Source organism: Arachis duranensis, chromosome 3 (genome assembly GCF_000817695.3).
Source record: "Arachis duranensis cultivar V14167 chromosome 3, aradu.V14167.gnm2.J7QH, whole genome shotgun sequence".
NCBI lineage: Eukaryota > Viridiplantae > Streptophyta > Magnoliopsida > Fabales > Fabaceae > Arachis > Arachis duranensis.
This window is the reverse complement of record NC_029774.3, coordinates 16,307,610-16,313,398: the sequence shown is the minus strand read 5'-3', so window position 1 is coordinate 16,313,398 and position 5,789 is coordinate 16,307,610. Positions and strand designations below refer to the sequence as shown.

At 39.6% G+C, this 5,789-nt stretch overlaps 1 non-coding gene across 1 annotated transcript; it reads right to left on the bottom strand.

Moving 5' to 3' along the window:
- Positions 1-838: 838 nt before the first annotated feature.
- On the bottom strand, positions 839-942 carry LOC127745909 (small nucleolar RNA R71). The gene has a single exon (XR_008007532.1). It is a non-coding gene; the product is annotated as a small nucleolar RNA R71 (small nucleolar RNA).
- Positions 943-5,789: the final 4,847 nt, after the last annotated feature.

Genomic DNA, 5,789 nt, shown 5'->3' with positions numbered 1-5,789 from the left:
CACTTTTCCACTTACAATTTTCGAAAATCACTAACCACTTTTTCAAAAATCTTTTTAATTAACTAATTGTTTTAAACTCTAATTTTATTTTATTTTTCGAAAATTCCCTCTTTCATGTCTTTCTATTTAATCACTAACACTCCTCCTCTTTTAATAATTCGGACCCCCTCTCTCTATAAGTTTGAATTCTTCTCTCCACCTCATCCTTCTATTCTCCTCTTCCTCTGACACATCAAGGAATCTCTATACTATGACATAGAGGATTCCATACTTTCTTTGTTTTCTTCTCTTTCATATGAGTAGGAACAAAGATAAAGGCATTCTTGTTGAAGCTGATCCTGAACCTGAAAGGACTCTGAAAAGGAAGCTAAGAGAAGCTAAAGCACAACTCTCTGGGGAAGACCTGACAGAAATCTTCGAAAAAGAAGAAGACATGGGAACCGAAAATAACAACAATGCCAACCATGCAAAGAAGGTGCTTGGTGACTTTACTGCACCTACTCCCGACTTCTATGGGAGAAGCATCTCTATTCCTGTCATTGGAGCAAACAACTTTGAGCTTAAGCCTCAATTAGTTTCTCTGATGCAACAGAATTGCAAGTTTCATGGACTTCCATTAGAAGATCCTCATCAGTTCTTGGCTGAATTTTTACAAATCTGTGACACTGTTAAGACCAATGGAGTTGATCCCGAGGTCTACAGACTTATGCTTTTCCCTTTTGTTGTAAGAAACAGAGCTAGTATAAGGTTGAACTCACAACCTAGAGACAGCCTGAACTCTTAGAAAAAATTGGTCAATGCCTTCTTAGCTAAATTCTTTCCACCTCAAAAGATGAGTAAGCTTAGAGTAGAAGTTCAAACTTTCAAACAGAAGGAAGGTGAATCCCTCTATGAAGCTTGGGAAAAATACAAGCAATTGATTAGAAGGTGTCATTCTGACATGCTTTCAGAATGGAGAATCATAGGTATCTTCTATGATTGTCTGTCTAAGCTATCCAAGATGTTATTGGACTATTCTGCAGGTGGATCTATTTATCTGAAGAAAATACCTGCAGAAGCTTAGGAACTCATTGAAATGGTTACAAATAACCAGTTCATGTACACTTTTGAAAGAAATCCTGTGAACAATGGGACAACTCAGAAGAAAAGAGTTCTTGAAATTGATACTCTGAATGCTATATTAGCTCAGAATAAAATATTGACTCAGCAAGTCAATATGATTTCTTAGAATCTGACTGGATTGCAAGCTATATCTGGCAGTGCTAAATAAGCCTCCTCTGAAGGAGAAGCTTTTGACCCTGAGAATTATGCACTGGAAGATGTGAATTACATGGGAGAACCCTATGGAAATACCTACAATTCTTCATAGAGGAATCACCCAAATTTCTCATGGAAAGATCAACAGAAGCCTCGACAAGGCTTCAATAACAATAATGGTGGGAGAAATAGATTTGGCAATAGCAAACCTTTCCCATCATCTTCTCAGCAACAGACAGAGAATTCTGAGCAGAGCCTCTCTAGCTTAGCAAACATAGTCTCTGATCTATCTAAGACCACCCTCAGTTTCATGATTGAGGCACGGTTCTCCATAAGAAATTTGGAGGCACAAATGGGTCAGCTGAGTAAAAAAGTCACTGAAACTCCTCCTAGTACTCTCCCAAGCAATACAGAAGAAAATTCCAAGAGAGAGTGCAAGGCCATAACCATGACCAACATGGCCGAACCTGGAGAGAGTAAGGAGGACGTGATTCCCAGTGAGAAAAACCTCATGGGATGTCCTCTGAACGAAAAGGAGTTCCCTCCTGAGGAACCAAAGGAATCTGAGGCTCATACAGAGACCATAGAGATTCCATTGAACCTACTTCTGCCATTTATGAGCTCTGATGAGTATTCTTCCTCTGAATAGGATGAAGACATCACTGAAGAGCAAGTTGCTAAGTACCTTAAAGCAATCATGAAGCTGAATGCCAAGTTATTTGGTAATGAGACTTGGGAGGATGAATCCCCTTGCTCATCAATGAACTAAGTGCATTGGCTCAGGTGAAGATACCTCAAAAGAAAGAGGATCCCGAAAGGTTCTTAATACCCTGTACCACAGGCACCATGACCTTTGAGAAGGCTCTGTGTGACCTGAGGTTAGGCATAAACCTTATGCCACTCTCTGTAATGGAGAAACTGGGAATCTTTGAGGTACTACAAGCTACAAGAATCTCACTAGAGATGGCAAATAAATCACAGAAACAAGCTTCTGGACTTGTAGAGGATGTCTTGGTAAAGGTTGAAGGACTTTACATCCCTGTTGACTTCATAATCCTAGACACTGGGAATGATGAGGATGAATCCATCATCCTTGGCAGACCCTTCTTAGCCACAGCAAAAGCTGTGATTGATGTTGACAAAGAAAAGTTGATCCTTCAAGTGAATGAGGACTACCTTGTGTTTAAGGCTCAAGGAACTCCTTCTGTACACATGGAGAAGAAGCATGAAAAGCTTCTCTCAATACAGAGTCAAACAGAACCCCCATATTCAAACTCTAAGTTTGGTGTTGGGAGGCCCCAACCATGCTCTGAATATCTGTGAAGCTCTATGAGAGCTCACTGTCAAGCTATTGACATTAAAGAAGCGCTTATTGGGAGGCAACCCAATTTTTATTTTCTAATTTCCATTGTTATTTTATGTTTTCTTTAGGTTAATGATCATGTGGAGTCACAAAAACAACTACAAAAGCAAAGCAAACTCAAAAACAGCATTAAAAACAGCACACCCTAGAGGAGTAGTTTACTGGCGTTTAAACGCCAGTAAGGGTAGCAGAATGGGCGTTAAACGCCCAGTCTGGCACCATTCTGGGCGTTTAACACCATAAAAGGGTACCAGACTGGCGTTTAATGCCAGAAAAGGGCACCAAATTAGTGTTCAACGCCAGAAAGGGAAGAAAAGCTGGCGTTAAACGCCAGAAATGGGCAGCAACCTGGTGTTTAATGCCATGATTAGCACTAGGAGGGCGCTTACACGCCATAATGGTGCAGGGATGAGAAATCCTTGGCACCTCAGGATCTGTGGACCTCACAGGATTCCCACCTACCTCAATTCACTCTCTCTCTTCTTCACACCTCCCTATACCACTCTTCCCCAAAAATTCCACCTACCCCCACCTTTCAAAATTCAAAATCTTTGCCCCTTGGCCAAACCACTCACACCTCTCTATCTCCTCCATTTCTTCTTCTTCTCTGTTCCTTCTTTCTTCTTTTTCTCGAGGACGAGCAAACATTTTAAGTTTGGTGTGGAAAAAGCGTTGCTTTTTGTTTTTCCATAACCATTTATGGCACCTAAGGCCGGAGAAACCTCTAGAAAAAGGAAAGGGAAGGCAAAAGCTTCCACCTCTGAGTCATGAGAGATGGAGAGATTCATCTCAAAGGTCCATCAAGACCACTTCTATGAAGTTGTGGCCAAGAAGAAGGTGATCCCTGAGGTCCCTTTCATGCTCAAAAGGAATGAGTATCCGGAGATCCGACATGAGATCCGAAGAAGAGGTTGGGAAGTTCTCACCAACCCCTTTCAACAAGTCAGAATCTTAATGGTTCAAGAGTTCTATGCTAACGCATGGATCACCAAGAACCATGATCAAAGTGTAAACCTAAACCCAAAGAATTGGCTCACAATGGTTCAGGGGAAATACTTAGATTTTAGTCTGGAAAATGTAAGGTTGGCATTTAACTTGCCTATGATACAAGGAGATGCACGCCCCTACACTAGAAGGGTTAACTTTGATCAAAGGTTAGACCAGGTCCTCATAGACATATGTGTGGAAGGAGCTCAGTGGAAAAGAGACTCCAAAGGCAAGCCGGTTCAATTGAGAAGGCATGACCTTAAACCCGTGGCAAGAGGATGGCTAGAGTTCATCCAATGCTCTATTATTCCTACTAGTAATCGGTCCGAAGTAACTGTGGATTGGGCTATCATGATCCATAGTATCATAATTGGAGAGGAAGTAGAAGTTCATGAGATCATACCTCTTAGAACTATACAAGGTTGCTGACAAACCTTCCACTTTGGCAAGGTTAGCCTTCCCTCATCTCATCTGTCACCTATGCAATTTAGTTGGAATTGTCATAGAGGAAGACATCTTCATTGAAGAAGACAAGCCCATCACTAAAAAGAGGATGGAGCAAACAAGAGAGCCCACTCATGTACCTCAACAAGAGCATGAAGAAATCCCTCATCAAGAAATTCCTGAGATGCCTCAAAGGATGCATTTTCCTCCACACAACTATCAGGAGCAACTCAACACCTCTTTGGGAGATTTGAGTTCCAATATGGAGCAACTAAGGATGGAGCACCAAGAGCACTCCATTATTCTCCATGAAATTAGAGAGGATCAAATAGCCATGAGGGAAGAGCAACAAAGGCAAGGAAGAGACATTGAGGAGTTCAACCACTCCATAGGATCTTCAAGAAGGAGAACTAGCCGCCATCACTAAGGTGGACCTGTTCTTTGATTTCCTTGTTCTTATTTTTCTGTTTTTCGATTTTATTCTTTATGTGTTATCTATGTTTGTGTCTTCATTACATGATCATTAGTGTCTAGTGTCTAGTGTCTATGCCTTAAAGCTATGAATAATTCCATGAATCCTTCACCTTTCTTAAATGAAAAATGTGCCTAATTACAAAAGAACAAGAAGTACTTGAATTTAAAATTTTAACTTGAAGTTAGTTTAATTATTTTGATGTGGTGGCAATATTTTTTGTTTTTCTGAATGAATGCTTGAACAGTGCATATTTTTTATTGTGAAGTTTATGAATGTTAAAATTGTTGGCTCTTGAAAGAATGATGAACAAAGAGAAATGTTATTGATAATCTGAAAAATCATAAAATTGATTCTTGAAGCAAGAAAAAGCAGTGAAAAAGAAAAAGTAGCGAAAAAAATGGCGAGAAAAAAAAAGAAAGAAGAAAGAAAAAGCAAGCAGAAAAAGCCAATAGCCCTTTAAACCAAAAGGCAAGGGTAAAAGGGATCCAAGGCTTTGAGCATCAATGGATAGGAGGGCCCAAAGGAATAAAATCCTTGCCTAAGTGGCTAAATCAAGTTGTCCCTAACCATGTGCTTGTGTCATGAAGGTCCAAGTGAAAAGCTTGAGACTGAGTAGTTAAAGTCATTGTGTCTGTGGCATTTATGTATCTGGTGGTAATACTGAAAAACAAAGTGCTTAGGATCACGGCCAAGACTCATAAAATAGCTGTGTTCAAGAATCAACGTATTGAACTAGGAGAATTAATAACACTATTTAAAATTCTGAGTTCCTATGGATGCCAATCATTCTGAATTTCAAAGGATAAAGTGAGATGCCAAAACTGTTCAGAAGCAAAAAGCTACTAGCCCCGCTCATCTAATTGGGACTAAGTTTCATTGATATTGTAAGATTCATTGTATATTCTCTTCTTTTTATTTTGTTTTCAGTTGCTTGGGGACAAGCAACAATTTAAGTTTGGTGTTGTGATGAGCGGATACTTTATACGCTTTTTGGCATTATTTTTAGGTAGTTTTTAGTATGATTTAGTTAGTTTTTAGTATATAATTATTACTTTTTACGCAAAAATCACATTTCTGGACTTTACTATGAGTTTGTGTGTTTTTCTGTGATTTTAGGTATTTTCTGGTAGAAATTGAGGGACCTGAGAAAATATCTGATTCAAAGGCTGAAAAAGGACTGAAGATGCTGTTGGATTCTGACCTCCCTACACTCGAAGTAGATTTTCTGGAGCTAGAAAAGCCCAATTGGCGCGCTTTTAATTG